Source organism: Mauremys mutica, chromosome 2, assembly GCF_020497125.1.
Source record: "Mauremys mutica isolate MM-2020 ecotype Southern chromosome 2, ASM2049712v1, whole genome shotgun sequence".
Classification (NCBI taxonomy): Eukaryota; Metazoa; Chordata; order Testudines; family Geoemydidae; genus Mauremys; species Mauremys mutica.
In genome coordinates this window covers 97,035,682-97,056,893 of record NC_059073.1, presented here as the reverse complement: position 1 = coordinate 97,056,893, position 21,212 = coordinate 97,035,682, and positions in this window count along the sequence as shown.

The following is a 21,212-nucleotide window of genomic DNA, read 5'->3' as shown; positions in this document are numbered from 1 at the left end:
TAAACTAATTGAAAGTATGTACAATTTTCCTATCATTCTTCTCGGTAATACTGCCTGTGAATCTCATAAATGAACCATGAGCTTTGAAAAATAAAGTGTACCAGTATATGATTAAACTGTAATCCTTACACCACTAGATGTCCCTGTAAAACAAACTTAGAAAAGAAACATATGAGATTTGCTATAGCATGCCATGTAATTTGCAGAAATGGAGTACCAGTGGCAGAGCATCCAAGCAATAATAATAATATTGGATCGAGTGGAACCTTGCTATTTTTTTAGATAATTGCAATCACTAGAGACAGAACACTGAAAATTATCCACTATGCACCAAATATTATTATTCATCGGCACAAATATAAGGTCCATGGCATATTGTTGACAGCCTGCATCATTTAAGTGCCTGTGTAATATTTTCTCACATGTGTGAAAATTGTGTCGAAACCAGTCTGTAATGATTATCTCTCTCACTAGCTCATCCAATAAACTTTGAATGAACTCAGTGTTATACATAGTAGGGTAAACTTAAAGCAACAACAACAGCAGCTATGTAGTGGGAGGTTGAAAGAACAATGATTCTAAATTAATTAAAACATATATTAAAATCATAATGACCCCATCTCCTTACTAATATAAACCAAAAGTTATCCTCAAAGAACTGGCCCTATAAATTAATATTTTACAAAGGTTACATTTCTAAATTATGCTAATATAGAGCCAAGAAAACGTTTCTTAAATAAATTAGGGTTGTTTAAGGAATAGAAATATGTCAAATGGCTGTAAAGTAATTTGGATGGTGGCATCTTGCAGGGTTGCTCATGTGTTTGAGGAGGAGCTAGAAAATTGATCTGTAACGATTATTTTTTTGTCTCCCTTGGGTACTGAACTGAGTCTTGAAATCACTAAATAAAACCAAACATATTAGTTGTCTGCATAATGTAGGCACAGTTAAACTTGTCTTTGCTGAAGAAGGTCTTAACGTTTGGCTGTCTTTACAAATGATGATGTATTGTCTTGTCCGACATGTTTCATGGATTCCTGCTTCACAAGTATTGGGTTGGGAGATAGGTGATAACCAGGGGCAAGTTTACATTGCTGCTTCATTCACAAAAATACAGATTTTGTATTTGTATTGCTGTGTACTTTGGCTCAGAGTTTCACTCTCAGTTCTATTTAGACCTCATACACTTCTTGGTGACTTTCTGTATTATCCACCTCTCTGTTATCACAACCTGTCTCATTATGTAAGTCTGCTACCATTCTCTATCTCTAGTTTTCTTCTGAAAGAGATGTACTCATCCATTGGTAATTTCTCCTCTACTAAGAACACTGCATTGAACTAGTTTTCTGGGCACTTCCTATGAAGCACCACAGTTACTGGCTCAAAGGATACTGGTACATATTAGAGGAAGGTCATCTGAAAGTGGGCAAATGTTGGGTCATGCTATGAAAAAAGCTGAAAACCCTGTGATATAGCCATTTAATACTACACACTGGAACTGCATTTCCTGCAACCAGTGATTATTTTTTTTATGTTGATGTCTGTTTTTCTTTTGTGAAGCTTTTTTTTTAAGCTGTAGGGTAGGGTGAACTCATTGTATCTAATCTGAACCTAGTGATTTTTAAAGTTTAAAAAATCATTGTGTTATCACTCTGTTCCCATACTTCAACACTTTCTCTGTTCAATTGGTGTTGACAACCAGACTTATTTGTTTGAAGGGCTCCAGAATTCTGCAGGGCTACGATAAAGGGCATTTTTATTGTGGCAAAGGGAACACTGATGTAACCCAAGTTCTCAAAACTGACTTTGCTTATGATCTGGGGTCTGTGTAGGTTGCAAGCACTGCATAATCAACCTGTGTTGTAGCCCAATCATCCCATGACCTATGTTTCAAGTGGCAAACGTTATATAATCAGTGTCTTTAGCCCCCACCAAATCTTCTTACCCTAACTCATGTCTGTTAAAAACACATTGTGTAATCAAATGGGCATTGTGTAATCAAAATGAAGACTTCAGCTAGACAGCCTGTGTGTATTTTAAGATAGCTATGTCAAATCTGCATGTTCCAAGAATGAAATAAATACAGTCAAACCTCGCAATAATGCGCTCTGCCATAACGTGAAATCACATATAACGCAATCATCCAGCTTGGAGAGAAGCTGCGGCCCCGCGCCTGCCGGGGACAGAGAACTCCGAGGCTGCGGGCGCCGGTGTTCACTGTTCCCAGCAGGTGCGGGGCCGCGGCTTCTCTTGAAACCCCGCTATACCGCAACCCCACATTTATCGCAATGGAATTTTTTGGACCCCAATCATTGCGTTATAGCGGGGTTTTGCTGTATATATAAAGAACATTTTTTGTATTTGGAGTAGATGGAAACTGAAACTAGGAGAGGAACCAGCCAGATGACCACCTCTCCCCTGGACCTAAGAAGTGGTAAAATTACTTTGTTGGGATTGTAAACTGATTGCTGTGCTTAGCTAAAGACTGTTAACTATTGGCTCTTCTTGTCAGGAGATGGTAAAGTTGGGATTCAAACTTAGTTTTCTCTTTCTCTTTTCCTGGGGTGACACTGACTATAGAAATACTAATTAGTGGGTAGTTTGTTTCTACCAATCTGGTTAGCCTGCAGAGGGATACAATGTTTCAGGGTTTGACCTGCCTCCCAGACAACACTCCAGAGAACCAAAGATTTCACCCCGTCTGATGATGTATGATTGAAACATGACCATTTATATCATTAATATTGCCACTGTTAGACAATTGGAACAAATCTTGTACAAAGTATGTCATGCAAGGTGTCAATGGAAAAGTTATTATTTGCTGAGTATAATTATCCTGTTTATATGCATGTATTTTTTTTTCTATAAAAAGTTATGAATATTGACTATGTACCAGTATTTCAACTGTGTTTGTTCCTGGGGTAAACCACAAAGTAGTTTTCATCCAGTGTACCCAGCACATTGTGAACGGACCATTCAAGTTGATGGCCCATTAAAGAACACAGGCCATAGAAGAAGCTTGTTCCTGTGGACACTTTATCCAAAATAAGGGTAACGGCTGCTCCTATGAGTCACCAAAGCATGCACGGGGATGTGACTTACTCATGTGACCCTGAAATCCACCTTGTGCCAGTAATTTTTTACAAACTAAGACAGAGCATTCCCTCCACATGGGAGAAAGTATAAAAGACCCTGGAAGCATCTCCATTTTGCCTCTTTCCTGCTCTGATCTCTGGATCCAGCCCATAGACTGAGGACTGTCCAATCTTGGTAGTTACCAGAGATTGTGCAAGCCAGCAGTTTCATCCATGCTGTTTCAAACCTGGTACAAGAACTTTGCAATGAGTGTGTGAATTTGATTTCCTTAACCATTTTAACTTTTTCCTCTTTTCTCTTAAACCTTTAGATATTAGATACTTAAGGATTGGCAACAGCATGATTATTGCGTAGAGGCGACTCATGCCTGCCAATAGTGGGGGGGAAGGAGGAGCGGAGTGAGGGCATCCTGCTTCAGCAGTGTCACTGAGGATGCTCAGTCCATGTGAATATGCCATCACACTCAAAGGATTTGATATGTGGCTTCCTTTCTGCTGCTTGTACCAAGCTATTTTTCCTCTTTAATGAAAGATGGTTTATTATATTTTATTATTGATTTTACTTGTTTGTAAGTTAAAGAAAACAATGCACTGACTTCAAAATGGTAAGTTTGTTTTTTTTTTAACTAGAAATGGACTGAAACCAAATCCTTCTGGATCAGAACACTCTTAGGCTTTCGGAAGGATAATAAGATCTAGGTCCACTTCTGCAGCTCAGGCCCATTGCTGATCTTAACACATGTGCATAAAACCAGACTAAAGATACCATTCATCCACCATTGTAATGTGGTCACCACCAAGGCGAAACATGACAACTGTTCAGTAGTTTGCAACAAAACCACACAGATCAGGAAGTGAAGACTAGCAAATATGGGTGAAACTTAAGAAGGAATTTTAGGTAGGCAGGAGGTAATTACCCCAAATTAATCTGGCCACTGTATAGGAACTAGTGCCTCAAATCTTGTGAAAATGTCTTGAGAATTTTAATAACCAAAGTGATCAAAACAGCAATTTGACATCACATCCAGAAGCTGTCACCTCCAACAGCACAGTGCTAGCTTACTGATCTGTTACTTAGGAAGAATGCCACATATTGAATCATCAGCATCACTTCCTGCAGTATCTGCTTTTTCTTTGTTAAGAGAAATGCCAAAACTCCCTAATATGGCGGGGTGGGGGGAAGTATTTCCTTGGTCGACTGAAAAATCAGCAATGTAAGAAAGATGCTTGAAGGTGCCTCACCTGTGCTCTTCCCTGCTGAAAATTCCGTTCTGGCTGTTGGGGAGAGCAAAGACGTCCAAAAGTCACTCTAAACTGAAGCACCAATCCACTCAGATCTGTCCAACAACTGGGGAATATCTACAAAGACTCCTAGATATTTAAAAACTAAATATCGTATACCTCCATACTGCTGTGATGGAGTTAATACAGCCATATATCTGTATGGACAACTCCTGCAGGCTGTAGGAACATAGGTGTAAAGTTAAAACATTGAAGGTAAGTAAGGGCAGAGGAGAATGGGATTGTTCAACTGCATCATCTCTTCTTCAAGCAGGTTGTTCTACAGCTTGAGCTGAAGTCCTAACCTAGTTTTTATGTTAAAGGGGGGCATGGAATATGAGGGATTCTTTCCAGCATACTAACTCCTTCATCTAAATAGTTTGCCATGAGATCAGGGTTGGTTTCCTTTCAATGCTTGCACTGGAGGTTAGGAATAGTTACTGCTGGGCTCAGTATTATGCTTTTTCTTTAATTTCTTAAACGTATTTCTTATGTCACAAACACAGTTTTAAGGGCAATATAATCAAGAAACATGAACATGCCTACATTTTTTTGCATACACTTTCCATGCCTGTTTTTGCACATGCAAAGTCAGGTGTTTTTCTATGCAAACAGCATTTGCACACATGAACCTTGCAACCACATATCTAAAAACTGTGTACTGAAAACTGAGAGCTCAGTTGTAAAGGCTGTTTTTGAAAACTTGTTTTTTGGCTATCCAGTCTGGATAGCAGAGAGATCTGAAAGATAGCAGTAGTAGGCATCGTTCAGTCTCAAGAGACCATGGGTATGTGCTCCTGAGAGGTAAAGAATTTACTCAGTTTTATGGCAGCCACAAACGTGGCTGAAGAGACCCACTTAAGAGAGACAATCTCTGCCACATTTGTCAAATTTAAAGGCGATGTTTTGACCCTTTGGGACCTGCCTTTTGCAAGCTCTTTTCTCCTCTGCTAAGCTGAACTGCTTCCTCTTGTAACTCCGGTGACCTTTTCCTCTTGTTTCCAAAGACTGCGGTCTTGAGTGTGATCTTCCCATTTGTCTATGTCCATTTCTTTGAGGTCTCTCTTGCACACATCCTTGAAACACAATTTTTGGTGTCATTTGGGTCTTTTTCCAGATGCCAATTCACCATAGAGGATGTCCTTTAGAATGCGCCTATCATTCATTTGGCACACATGCCCATGCCAATGGAGGGGGTCTCTGTTTGAGGTGTGTTTGTTTGTTGGCCCATTTGAGCACCTCAGTGTTGGTGACTCTGTCCCTCCAGGAGAGTCCAAAGATTCAACAAAGGCAACACATATGAAAGCTATTGAGCCTCTTTTCCTGGTGAGAGTATAAGGTCCATGTCTCACTCCCATATAAAAGTGTGCTCATAACACATGCACGATATACACAGATCTTTGTGAGTTCTGTCAGTTTGTTGTTTTGCCATACCCTCTTGTTCAGTCTAGACATTGTTGTGGCAGCTTTTCCAATGCAGATGTTGAGTTCTGTTTCAAGTGAGAGGTTGACTGCAATAGTGGACCCCAAGTATGTGAACTCATTCACCACTTCAAGTTCATAGTTGTTGATCTTAATGGAGGGTGCTTCTTCAACTCGTTGGCACTTTATGTCAGTCGTTTTAGGCTTATAGTAAGCCCGAAGTCTTGGCAGGCTTTGGAAAAATTATTAGGCTTTGAAGATGAGCTTCTGTGTGGGTTGTCACTGCTGTGTCATCGGCAAAGAGAAGGTGTTGGATAAAGGCCTCCCGAGTCTTGGTTTTAGATCTGAGTCTTGCAAGATTGAACAGCTTTCCATCAGAGCTTGTATGCAAGAAGATTCCCTCAGTTGAGGAACCGAAAGCTTGTTTCTGTAGCAGGCAGAACAAGATCTCAAACAGAGTTAGGGCAAGTACACAACCTTGCTTAACTCTGTTATGAATCTGAAAAGCCTCAGAGATTGAGCCATCGTATTGGACTACGCAATTCATGTTTTCATGGAAGGATTGAATCAAGAGCTTGGGGGGACATCCAATCTTTTCTAGAAGCACAAATAGTCCACTTCTACTGAAAAAGTCAAAAGCCTTTTTGAGACTGATGAAGGCTATGTAAGGGTTTTTTTGTTGTTTTTGTTCTCTGCATTTCTCTTGTAGTTGTCTCAGTGAGGAAGTCATGTCAATAGTAGACCTTTCAGCTCAGAAGCCGCACTGTGATTCAGGATAGATTCTGTCTGCAAGGGTCTGAAATCTGTTCAGGACAACTTGGGCAAAGGCTTTTCCCATAATACTAAGAAGGGAAATGCCATGATAGTTGTTACAGTCACTCCTGTCACCCTTGTTTTTATAGAGACTGATGATGTTGGTGTCTCTCATTTCTTGTGGTACTTTGCCTTCTTTGCCGCACAGGCAAAGCAACTCATGAAGATGTTGCAATACAATATATTTTGCACATTTTATGACCTCGGATGATATGCAATCTTTTCTGGGGTCCTTTCCATTAGGGAGGCCATCTCTGGCAAGGCTAAGCTCCTCAACAGTTGGTTCATTGAGTTGGTTCATAACATAACGGGCAGGTTTTTGATGCTGTTGATGGCTGTGTCCGTAACAATATTTTAATGAGAGTAAAGCTCAGAGTAGTGTTCTACCCAGCAATCCATCTGCTTGGTGCAGTCATTGATTGTTTCCCCTGTTGTTGATTTCAATGGGGCTGTCTTATTTTAAGTTGGACCCAAGGCTTGCTTGATCCCGTCATACATGTTTCTGATGTTGCCTGCATCAGCTGCTATTTGGATGCTTTCACATAAGTGCAGCCAATAATCATTGGTGCAACATTGAGCAATTTGTTGTACCTTGGTTCTTGCCACTCTCAATGCTTGTAAGGTTTTTTCATTGGGCTCTCTCTTGTAGTTGGTTGGGCTGTGAGTTTGGCCTCTATGACTGGTGTCAACACACTGGAATATGCGTCAAACCAGTCGTTGGTCTTGTTTTCCTTCTTCCTAAAGACTGACGGAGCTGAATCATAGATTGTGTTCTTCAGTTGCTCCCACTTCAACTGGACACTTATGGCACAATCATTGGTGTCAAGGGCTTGTTGTAGTATCTTCTTGTACTGTTGTGACTTTTCTTGATCCGCTCTGGCACTGAGTTGATACAAAGATATCCTTTTAATTTAGATCTGTGTATTTTCTTTGGTTTAAGTCTGATCTTGCTGCATACCAGAGAGTGGTCTGTGTCACAATCAGCTCTTTGATAACTGTGGGTAATGAGGACAATGTTAATGTTGGAACACCTTGTGATGATAAGATCCAGTTGGTGTTAGTGGTGAGATCTGGGATGTTTCCAAGACACTTTGTATTGCGAGTTTGTCTGGAAGAATATGTTTGTTACACAGAGGTCATAATAGGAACAAAATTATAGCAGTCCCTGACTGTTTCTGAGAGACATATGGCTAATATTTGTCAAAAGCAACCATTGATTTTGGGTGCCTCTATTTTTAAACCTGCGCAAGTGGTCTGTTTTTCAGGTGCTCAGCACTTCCTGAAAACCCAGCCCCTTTCAAGTGTCTCATGTTGTGCATCCAAAACTTGAGGCACCCAGTTCACACTTTATATATGTAGTGAATGAACTTTCTGTATGCCTAAAATACATTATATACTTTAATCTTGGTCACTTTTACCTTCCTGCTTGGGCTGCTTGTAAAGCAGTAAAAATACAGCATAGAGCATACCAAATATATTTAATATCTCAGATCCATTTTCTGCCCACAGCTTACCGTAACACACCTCTTAACTTTCTCATCTCTTCAATTTTAAAAGGAATACAGGATGTTTAAGCCAAACACCTCTAGTCTCAAATCTATTAATGATTTTATTTTCTCTAGCACTTCCTATACAATTTAACTTAGATATATTTTTAAATTAATACTTAGAGAAGTTAGTTAAAAGGAGAGCTTTGCTGCCACATTTTTCCTTTGTCTGATGATAGATATATATTTTCATATTGCCATCCATATAATCAGTGTGATATTTTTCTGGCAATATATTATACCAAGTCATCAACACAGTAGCATTACAGCAATATCACTTTGAAATGATTTAAACTAGCATATCACCATTGCTACTGTAGTACTCTAATGATTATATCAATGCATCATCAGATTGATGCTGCCATGACATAAACCATTGGCACAATACTGGGGTGATGTAACAAGGGGAGGTAAGTTTTTTTTTTCTTATTTTTCATAGGAATTTAGACAAGTAAAGTATGCATATATAGTTTATATCCTGTTTATTCATAGATTCGTAGATTCTAGACTGGAAGGGACCTTGAGAGGCAGGACCAAATACTGTCTAAACCATCTCTGATAAACATTTATCTAACCTACTCTTAAATATCTCCACACATGGAGATTCCACAACCTCCCTAGGCAATTTATTCCAGTATTTAACCACCCTGACAGTTAGGAACTTTTTCCTAATGTCCAACCTAACCTCCCTTGCTGCAGTTTAAGCCCATTGCTGCTTTTTCATCTTAGCCTCTAAGGATAGAACAAGTTTTCTCCCTCCTCCTTATGACACCCTTTTAGATACCTGAAAACAGCTATCATGTCCCCTCTCAGTCTTCTCTTTTCCAAACTAAACAAACCCAATTCTTTCAGCCTTCCTTCATAGGTCATGTTCTCTAGACCTTTAATCATTCTTGTAGCTCTTCTCTGGACCCTCTTCAATTTCTCCACATCTTTCTTGAAATGCGGTGCCCAGAACTGGACACAATACTCCAGCTCAGACCTAACCAGCGCAGAGTAGAGCGGAAGAATGACTTCTTGTGTCTTGCTCATAACACACCTGTTAATGCATCTCAGAATCATGTTTGCTTTTTTGCAACAGCATCACACTCTTGACTCATATTTAGCTTGTGGTCCACTATAACCCCTAGATCCCTTTCTGCCATACTCCTTTCTGGACAGTCTCTTCCCAGTCTGTATTGTGAAACTGATTGTTCCTTCCTAAGTGGAGCACTTTGCATTTGTCTGTATTAAACTTCATCTTGTTTACCTCAGACCATTTCTCCAATTTGTCCAGATCATTTTGAATTATGACCCTATCCTCCAAAACAGTTGCAATAACTGGTATCATCTGCAAACTTAATAAGCGTACTTTCTATGCCGCTATCTAAGTTGTTGATTAAGATATTGAACAGAGCCGGTCCCAAAACAGACCCCTGTGAAATCCCACTTGTTATACCTTTCCAGCAGGATTGGGAACCATTAATAACTACTCTGAGTACAGTTATCCAGCCAGTTATGCACCCACCTGATAGTAGCCGCATCTAAGTTGTATTTGCCTAGTTTATTGATAAGAATATCATGTGAGATCGTATCAAATGCCTTACTGAAGTCTAGGTATACCACATCCACCGCTTCTCCCTTATCTGCAAGATTCGTTATCCTATCAAAGAAAGCTATCAGATTGGTTTGACGTGATGTGCTCTTTACAAATCTATGCTGGCTATTCCCTATCACCTTACCACCTTCCAAGTGTTTGCAGATGATTTCCTTGAATATTTGTTCCATTATCTTCCCTGGCACAGAAGTTAAACTAACTGGTCTGTAGTTTCCTGGGTTGTTTTTATTTCCCTTTTTATAGATGGGCACAATATTTGCCCTTTTCCAGTTATCTGGAATCTCTCCTGTCTCCCATGATTTTCCAAAGATAATAGCTAGAGGCTCAGATACCTTCTCTATTAGCTCCTTGCGTATTCTAGGATGCATTTCATCAGGCCCTGGTGACTTGCAGGCATCTAACTTTTCTAAGTGATTTTTAACTTGTTCTTTTTTTTATTTTATCTTCTAAACCTACCCCCATTCCATTAGCATTCATTATATTAGGCATTCCTTCAGACTTCTCGGTGAAGACTGAAACAAAGAAGTCATTGGACCCATGGGAAGGAGACTCTGGAAAAATTCCACCACGATTTCAACAGTTTCCACCCCACCATCAACCTCAGCCTGGACCAATCTACACGGGAGGTCCACTTCCTAGACACCACGGTGCAAATAAGTGATGGTTACATTAAAACCACCCTATACTGAAAACCTACCGACCGCTATGCCTACCTTCATGCCTCCAGCTTCCATCCCGGGCACACCACACGATCCATTGTCTACAGCCAAGCACTGAGGTACAACCGCATCTGCTCCAACCCCTCAGACAGAGACCAACACCTACAAAATCTTCACCAAGCATTCTCAAAACTACAATACCCGCACGAGGAAATAAGGAAACAGATCAACAGAGCGAGATGTGTACCCAGAAGCCTCCTACTGCAAACCCAAGAAAGAAACCAACAGGACTCCACTGGCCATCACATACAGTCCCCAGCTAAAACCCCTCCAGCGCATCATCAGGGATCTACAACCCATCCTGGACAATGATCCCTCACTTTCACAGGCCTTGGGTGGCAGGCCAGTCCTTGCCCACAGACAACCTGCCAACCTGAAACATATTCTCCCCAGTAACTGCACACCACACCATAGTAACTCTAACTCAGGAACCAATCCATGCAACAAACCTTGATGCCAACTCTGTCCACATATCTACACTAGCGACATCATCACAGGACCTAACCAGATCAGCCACACCATCACCGGTTCATTCACCTGCACGTCCACCAATGTAATATATGCCATCATATGCCAGCAATGCCCCTCTGCTATGTACATCAGCCAAACTGGACAGTCTCTACAGAAAAGGATAAATGGACACAAATCAGATATTAGGAATGGCAATATACAAAAACCTGTAGGAGAACACTTCAATCTCCTTGGACACACAATAGCAGATCTAAAGGTAGCCATCCTGCAGCAAAAAAACTTCAGGACCAGACTTCTAAGAGAAACTGCTGAGCTTCAGTTCATCTGCAAATTTGACACTATCAGCTCAAGATTAAACAAAGACTGTGAATGGCTTGCCAACTACAAAAGCAGTTTCTCCTCTCTTGGTTTTCACACCTCAACTGCTAGAACAGGGCCTCATCCACCCTGATTGAACTAACCTCGTTATCTCTAGTCTGCTTCTTGCTTGCATATATATACCTGCCCCTGGAAATTTCCACTACATGCATCCGACGAAGTGGGTATTCACCCACGAAAGTTCATGCTGCAAAACGTCTGTTAGTCTATACGGTGCCACAGGACTCTTTGCTGCTTTCACAGTTCCAGACTAACATGGCTACCCCTCTGATAAAGAAGTAATTGAGCATCAATGCCATTTCCAAGTTTCCTGTTACTGTTTCTCCCTCCTCACTGAGCAGTGGGCTTACCCTGTCCTTGGTCTTCCTCTTGCTTCTAATGTATTGATAAAAAGTCTTCTTGTTTCCCTGTAGTCCTGTAACTAGTTTGAGCTCATTTTGTGCCTTTGTCTTTCTAATCTTGCCCCTGCATTCCTGTGCTGTTTGCCTATATTCATCCTTTGTAATTTGTCCTAGTTTCTATTTTTTATATGACTCCTTCTTATTTTTTTAAATCACGCAAGATCTCATGGTTAAGCCAAGGTGGTCTTTTGCCACATTTTCTCTCTTTCCTACCCAGCGGAATAGCTTGCTTTTGGGCCCTTAATAGTGTCCCTTTGAAAAACTGCCAACTTTCCTCAGTCTTGATTCCCATGGGACCTTACCTATCAGCTCTCTGAGTTTACCAAAATCCACCTTCCTGAAATCCATTGTCTCTATTTTGCTGTACTCCCTTCTACGCTTCCTTAGAATTGTGAACTCTGTGATTTCATGATCACTTTCACCCAAGCTGCCTTCCACTTTCAAATTCTCAACAAGTTCCTCCCTCTTTGTTAAAATCAAGTCTAGAACAGCTTCCCCCCAGTAGCTTTTTCAACTTTCTGAAATAAAAAGTTGTCTGCAATGCAGTCCAAGAACTTATTGGATCGTCTGTTTCATTTTCCCAACATATATCTCGATAGTTGAAGTCCCCCATCACCACCAAATCTTGGGCTTTGGATGATTTTGTTAGTTGTTTAAAAAAAGCCTCATCCTCCTCTTCCTCCTGGTTAGGTGGCCTGTAGTAGACTCCTAGCATGATGTCACCCTTGTTTTTTACCCCTTTTAGCCTAACCCAGAGACTCTCAACACTTCCGTGTGCTATGTCCATCTTCACGTCAGTCCAAGTGTGTACATTTTTAATATATAAGGCAACACCTCCTCCCTTTCCCCCTGTCTTTGCTTCCTGAACAATCTGTACCCATCCATACCAACATTCCAATCATGTGTATTATCCCACCAAGTTTTGGTGATGCCAACAATGTCATAGTTGTATTTATTTATTAGCACTTCCAGTTCTTCCTGCTTATTACCCATACATCTCACATTTGTATATAGGCATCTAAGATACTGATTTGATCTTGCCTCCCAGTTTTGCCCTGACCCTCCTTTCTCTCTGCCATTATAGCCCACGCTCCCTCCTGTTTCCGACCCATCTCCCAGGTCTCCATGTTCTCCAGTTACCTGTGTACTTTGCTCACCTGTCCGAGTCAAACCTAGTTGTTGAGTAGTACCTTATTCAGGCACTTCCATACATTTCAATGGGACTGTAGGCCTGATTGTGCATCACTCAAGTGAATGGGAGTTTCGCTATGAGCTTCAGTGACTACTGCATCGAGTCTTATTTAAAGAGTAAGGTCCTATTCATTGTAAGGAAGGGTGGCATACTGTAAGAGAAAGGATGGCCTAGTTGTCTCAAATTTAAACGGATACATTTTGAAACATATATAGACATGAGCTATGTAGCTTTTCTATACATATAAAAATCATGATCTATAAAGGGCCTTCTAGAACTAGAAGGAAATGCTAGGTACTACTACATTGGGAAGCTGGAAGTGTCTCATTTGAGTCTTTGTTGCTTTCAGGTTTAGAATGTTTGCAGAGATACTGGGGAAATGAATTAGTGGGCAAAAAGGGCAGGTGCAGCAATCAGAGGTGCATGATAAATAACATTTATCATATGACTCTTTGATTTATCATATATATATATATATATATATATATATATATATATATATATATATATATATATATATATATATATATATATATATATATATATATAGTCTCCACAAATTGTGGCGACAATCACATGCATGGACATACATATCCCCAGAGGAAACTTAGAAATTTAGAGAACTTTCCAACATTTATTCTGAAGTGGATCATCATTGCATGGTTTTATATTAAAAAAGAAGAAAAATCAGCTCCCAAGGATCTATATGAACATTCTGAACCACTGAACAGCAGGGAAAATTTCAGCTTCCCAGTGAGATATACAGGAAGTGGTTTAATGTCAGCACTTATGGATTTTGTTGTGGCTATGCAGTTCTGTGTGTACTGTGTCGCCTACCTCACTGCCCCAAATGATTTAAATAAGATTCTGCTGTCTAGTCTGTGGCCAAGAAGTCTTGCATAATTTGAACTCCACAGAGATTAGACACAGTTCTTTCTGTTTTAGATGTAGTGAAGCATAGAGATGATCTGGAGTTTTTCAACAAATCTTTTTTTTTAGTCAAAAAATGCCGATCATGTCAAAATGGAAACTGTTTGAAAAAGAGGATCAAGGTAGATTGAATTTCCCAACTTGAATAAAATGTTGAGAGAAAACATTTAGAAATTTTAAATAAAGATTTTCTTGTTCAAAATTTTTATTTTAAAAAAAGTATGCTAATTAGACTGGAAAAGGGTTGTTGTTTTTTTAATCTTGTACTAAATTTGAAATGAAATGGTTTGAAACTTTTCATAACAAAACACTTTGGCCTGAATAAAAAAAAAGTGCACAAATATTTTCCTAGAGCTTCCACCAGTACCATCTCCCATCAAAGGGTCCAATGACTCAATTGTGGGTCAAGGAGATGGCCTGTGTGGTGCTGTGGCTACTGCAGGACAGCACTTGGCCCTGCTCCCCACCAGGACTCAGAAGTTGGGGCAGCCTATCGCTGCTGAAGTAAGGCATCTTGGAGTTTGGGGCAGCTGCAGCTGCTGGCTTTTCATCAGCCCAGCTCTTTACAGCTTCAGCAGGAGTTGGTGATTCCAGGGGAAGGAAGGGCACAGGCACAATCAAGGGCTATAGAAGGCATGTCCTGTTTTGTGCCTTGGAGGGCCCCAATCTGGAGATCATGGATGCTTGAAGTCTGGGAGCCTCATAGATAGGGGAGGATTCCATTATGCAACTTTGCAGGGGAATCATGGGGCAAGGATCACCACCCTGCTGGGGGAGAGATTCTCAGTTTTCACTGTCTTTGGAATGGATGAGAATATGGGAGACCAGCTTGTTCCTCTCAGGTTCAGTCCATGGACTCTCCCTGGCCCAGAGCCATCACACGCGAAGTCCAGCTTCATCCCTGTATTGCTGGACTAGAGCACGCTCAGTAACTCTGGTGGTATAGTGCACTCATAGTCTTGTCATACATAGGAGCGGTGAAGGGACAGAACATGCTCAGTCGTTCTCTGGGGATGGAACACAGAGACTTATCAGCCCAGGAACTGAGGAGATGGAGCTTGTTCAGTACGTCTCAGTCTTCAGAGATTTTAGTTGCTAAACTGTAAGAAGTCTCTATTGAGCTGTGAGAAATGAGATTCCCCAAAGGTTTATAACTTGGCCAAATTGGTGTGGATTTTCACAGAAACAACCAAAGGTACTTCCCTGGCACAAAGGCTATCAAATTTCTCATCCTGCCTCCAAAACCACTAGAGTTTCTCTGTCATAAACAGACAGTTAAGGGTTAATTCCTCTTTTACCTGTAAAGGGTTAAGAAGCTCACAAAACCTAGCTGACACCTGACCAGAAGGACCAATAAAAAGATAAGATACTTTCAAAGAGGGAGGAGGGAAAAAGTCTTTTTGTGTCTGTTCTGTGTGTGCTTTTGCCGGAGTCAGAGATCCAGAAAACAACCACCTAACCCTTGTTTAAATTAGTGAGTATTTAGATAAAAATGTGGTAGATTTCTTTATTTTTCTCTCTGTCGTTTCTTTTGCAAACATAGAGGGAGACTCAATTTGGGTTTTTGTGTAACTTTAAGGTTTTGCCCAGAAGGAAATCCGCTCTTTTGAATCTGTTGTCTGTGAGATCATCTTGCTTTCTAATCTCACAGAGGTATTCCTTTCACCCTTTTTCTTTAATTAAAAGTCTTTTTTAAGAACCTGATTGATTTTTCCTTGTTTTAAGATCCAAGGATTTTGGATCTGGGCTCACCAGGAATTGGTGGGGAAATTTTCTTGAGTCTACCCAGGACAAAGGGTCTAGAGACTTGGGGGAAGGAAGAGTTCCAAGTGGCTCTCCCCTAAGATTTGGAACGCGCTTGGTGGTGGCAGCGACTGTTTTGCCTAAGCTGGTGAAAATAAGCTTAGTGGTTATTCATGCAGGTCCCCACATCTGTACCTTAAAGTTCAGAGTGGGAGGGACACCTTGACATTCTCAAAGAAAGGTCACCTGAATTTTTTTTAAAAGGCAAAATAATGTCCCCACCCCATGTCTTTCTTGGAAATGGCTGAATTGTTTTCACTGAAATTTTCCAGTTTCCACCAGTCACATACAGGGGGAAATATCACATTTGAAAACAATTACAAGATGGTATTTATCCATCAGAACTTCCTGATCTTTGAGTGCAAAAAAGTTCTGCTGGATTTTTCACAGACGTTACTGTCACAGTTCAGAGTAGTATTTCCCCTCCATGGTTCAGCAAGGGCAGCCACTCTAGGTTCCCTCCTCCTCAGGTGTCACCTCTACTGGGTGAAGACCCCTGTGTCTCTCCGTCCTGATCAGTTTTTTTTCCCCAGGCTGCACAGTTACCTGGCTGCATAGCTCCCTAACTACACCTCCCAGTAACCCAGTCTGCTTAAACAAAGCAGCCTCTATGCTTTGCTTTCTTCTCAGAGGCGTAATTCCCCACAGTTATAAATTACCACACATCTCTCTTTAAACAAACCCATTCATTCTGAAGGTGAAAGCATTACAGAGAAAATATATTTAAATCAATAACATTTCCTGTATACATGCTAAAAGCCTACCAGTGGTCACCCATCGGTCTTATGGGGACTTCCTTAGGCCAAAGTCCTTCCAAACCTTCCCAGGAAGGATTGGGGGCCCTTTGGACAGAAGGTGCTCTCCAGTTGCTGGACCGGAAAGACAGCCCTGAGTCAGTTTAAACGGAGACTATTTATCCAAAAATCCTTTCTTTGTCTGTTCGGTCTCTAGAGAATCCCATCTGAGCCAGTATTTGTGAGCCACTTAAGATGATGGTACCTCTCTGGCAGTGTTACAGCCTGAGTGAATTTACCTACTCACGCCCATGGTTCTTAGTTTCTGGAAGGCAATGGTCACCCTCCGCCACTGAATTACATACAATCTCTGCCCCACAATGACATAGAAACTTAATAAAGTAAGATCTCCCAAATATATTGTAGGAAATTGCCATATCTGTCACAGTTACAGACACTACTCCTTGATATTTACAAACACAGATTACTGGTCTATGCACATAAATATGGTAGATGCACATATTTTATGCATGTATAGCAAAACTATAACTTTACAATCTGCCCCAAATAAAGGGCAGTGGGAAGTTACCCTATTTCAGGAGCAAGCCAGGGAATGAATTATGATTTGAAGTCACAATATCATTCCCTGATTATCCCATATACCTTGTCTGATGATAAAAAAAAATGTAGAGAATTGTTTAAAATCAAAGTGCATTGTTTCAGTCAGCAGTTCCAACTATTTTCAGGGGGTAGGGGTGGGGAAGAAGCAGTAAGCAAATAAATAGCTTGTATTTTAAGACAAGATAACGCCTAAGTACACTTAACTGTTGAAATATAGCATCTCTGCTCCCATTTCAAATTAAAAGTGCAGACTTGATGTTCCTTATAAATTCTCCTGACAGTGCTGCAGGGCTTCAGAGACATAGGTAGCTCCCATCTACTTCATTTATTAAGGATGTTTCTCTATGTCTGCATTGATTAATAAAGATTGCATTGACAAGAAGTGCTGCTGTGACACAAAGAGGTTGCAGGGTAATTTACAAAAAAATCTTTCTTATACACCTAATTTCTTAGTTTTCATTGTCTTATCTACTGCCACTTTCAGCCAATCTGCAGCAGCTGACTGAGTCAGTGAAATACTGTGGCTTAATTTACCAGAAGAAATTAAATAATTCACCAAACTGGAAAATGCATATAGTCCACATACAGTAACTGGAATACATCTTGCAGATGGAGAGATTCTATCATAGCTTCAATTATCTTTTTGAATTATGCAGACTCCATGTTTGCAGTGCATCCATGGAAGTTTGCAGGGCCTTTAAAGAATGAATGTTCATCCTGCATGAGTTGCTCGCAAACCAGACTACTAGGGTCCGATCTTACGCTCATTGAAGTCAGTGATAAAATCCCCATCTATATCAATGGGAGCAACAGCTGGTCCTTAAATTCTTCAGTATCCTTTGGCATTCTCTAGAGCCCCGCTCCTGCACCCATTGACATCAAAGGGAGCTTTTCTACTGGCTCCAGCAGGTGCAGGAGCAGGCTTTAGATGCTCAGTGATGTTCTGGGCCATCAGGGTGATAAAGACAGATGTGCTTGCTTAAAATATGTGAGTATTACCACAGTATGTACTGAAGTACTTTACTTGACTAGAGCAGGCCTGAGTGCTCAGTCCTGTGAGGTTCTAAGCACTCTTGATTCCTACTGACTTTAATGGCACCTGGCATGACCAAGAGCTGAAGTTTGTTTTTGCCTCAGTGTCATCTTAGGTGATGACATTTTCCCATTTTCTATGAAGTTTTCCTATTATGTTTAAAAGTGAATCAAAATGCTTTTTATAAATAATTCTCCTTCCTGAAATACTGTTTAAAGTCTTAAATCCCTACCAGAATTAGTGTTTTGCTGTTTTTAAATTAAATAAAAGTAAATAAGTAGCTTTTCTTCACCCTGGTAAGATCTGAGTTTAGGGGTCTGTGTTCTGTTTGAACAGAGACTGGGAATGGTTGGAATCTAATTGAAACTATTTCCCTATGTTAAATATCCTCACACCTTCTATGGGTCATCTCAATTATCACTTCAAAAGTTTTTTTTCTCCTGCTGATGATAGCTCATCTCAATTGATTGGCCTCTTACAGTTGGTATGGCTACTTCCACCTTTTCATGTTCTCTGTATGTATAAATATCTTCTTGCTGTATGTTCCAGTCTATGCATCCGATGAAGTGGGCTGTTGCCCACGAAAGCTTATGCTCAAATTAATGTTTTAGTTTCTAAGGTGCCACAAGTACTCCTGTTCTTTTTGTGGATACAGACTAACACGGCTGCTACTTTGAAACCTGTGTTTCACCTGTAATTGCTGCTTTCTTTGCTGTACTTAAGTGCTTCTGCTGTCAGCTATAGCATAAGCAACACAGATCTCGAACTCAGCTTTTTACCATCTTGGGCAGTGTCTCACGCTCTCTCTTTACAAGCAACAAACTGCTTAGAGACCACCTTCTAGTTTTATTTCACTTTGTTCTCCCCACCACCTATACAAACTCTGTATTTAAAATATTATATAATGCTTTGCTCACTTGGCCAAGGAAGGAGGAGACAGAAAGTATCTTCCTCTGAGAGATCTCTCCTGGCTCTAACTCTGAAAAGCCTGTCTGCTTGCTTGCTCTCTCTGCCCCAGAGCACTTCCTTCTTATATCTTTTTCTACCTTTTGGGTAATGGGCTAATTAGCCTTTGGGGCTCTCCTCAGCCCGTCTCAATCCAACAGCTTGGCACAGCTCTTCCTAATCAGGGCTACTCCTGAGAAACTACTTGTAATTGTGGTGACCAGAGTGCTGCATCACTTGCTGTTTCCCAACACTGTCACAGTCAGGTAAGTAAAATGAGAAATGATTTTCAAATATAGGTTTAAAATTTGTTTGTAACTTTTTACTCTATCCATGTACTCCATTAGTGATTAGGAACATAAGAATTGTCAGACTGGATCAGACTGAAGTCCATCTAGAACAGTGTCCCTTCTCCAATAGTGGCTAGCACCAGATGCTTCAGAGAAACAACGCTGCAATAGGCAGATGGGATATCAGCTGCCTCCCCGTTAGATCTAATAGTTAGCTATTAGTTTAAGCTCTGAACATAAGGTTTGGTATTTCTTCCTATTTTTGTCACTAATTATGATAATATCTTCAGATATAAATCTCAAATCCCTTTTTGAATCTTTCTAAATTCTTCCTATGGTGAAGCATCCATTATGTAAAAATATTGAACTCTTTTGTGTTTATCTTTTAAAAAAAAAAAAAAAAAAAAAAAAAAAGCTTTAATTGACCTCCAAGATTACTGTTCCATTACTATAGACCTGTTTGGTTTTGGTCTGTTAGGAAATGCTGCCACTCACCAATTACTAGAAATAATTACTTTAAACATTTTTGATGATTTTTCAAATCAGCATATAGTGATAATTAATACAAACACGTCAATTTCTTCAAGATCTGTGAGGATTCCTCTTCCATAAATACCTGAGAGATTTGTGTGCAGTATTCATCTTGATTTCTTTCATTTGGTGAATTTAGCAGGAACTAAAATGCAGCCTCCCCTCTTTCCCTCCTCCCCCCCCCCCCCCAAAAAAAATCCATCCACCAAGTGCAAACACGGCTGAAATACCGGACTAAACATTGGTTCAAAATACTTTTATATTCATACTATGGCTTACATGAAATCTGAAAGTATTTGGTGCTACTGTTAGTCATATGATGGGTAGTTTTTTATTGTATGTTTAGTTTAGTTTTCATATTTGACCATTCTGCATAAAATATAATTTGCATTTGTTATCCGAAAATGGGCAAGCAATTACATCAAACTCTATGGATTTGTATGATTCATAGTACTTCTGGTGTGTGATCCAGAAAATAATTTAAATCTATGCTAGGTAGTTTAAGTATGATTTAGGGAAAAGATAGTTGAATTATTTTCCACTGAAAACTGTTCTAGATTAATGTTCTAGAGATTTCTAACTCATATGCCTCCCCACACAATCATATACAATATAAACATTTACAGTTACAGACTTTTTTTTCTTCATATGCCCAACTCTGCTCTTTTTCATCCTCCCCTGCTGACCACACACATCTTAGGGAGTGATACGGCCCAAGATCTCCCTTGGGCACTCTTGGGTTGTGTACGATTGGGTGGAGGCATGATGTGGAAGGCATTACCTTAACTGTATTTCCTGGTTTTCAGAGGCTTAAGTTTAAACACTGTCCACATTCTGGAAGGACCCTGGGCATTGCTGGGCAACCTTAACTCTGTGGTGTTAATGCTTTTTGACAGTGAATAACACTTATTTTCTGCATTTATGTCCTGATCCTACAAACACTTACACGTATGCTCAAGTTTAAATATTTGAGTAGTCCCATATAATTAGTGAAACTACTTTTGCTCTTATACTTATTCTCCTTTCAGCAATTTTGTTCAGTATGCATTTGCATTAGCATTGACATTTTAATCAGTTTCCTTTTAATGGCTTTTTAGGTTCCTTGCATTTTATGGTGGACACTGAAGTAAGTCCATACACATCTATACTTTTCAAGCTGTCCTTTCATTTCACCTATACATATGTCTGTCATCAATATTTCTCTCAAAGGGCAATGCATATTTTCTAATAAACAATATCTGAAACCCAGTTCTTAGTAACAGTAACTATCAGACTCCTTAGCAATTTGCTGTTTTAGCTGTGACAAGCTAGCTGATTGTCAGGAATTCAGGATTGTATGTGATTTTTAGATTGGTTTCAATTTTAAAAGAACAATCTTATACATCCCCACAGTATACTCTTAATGATG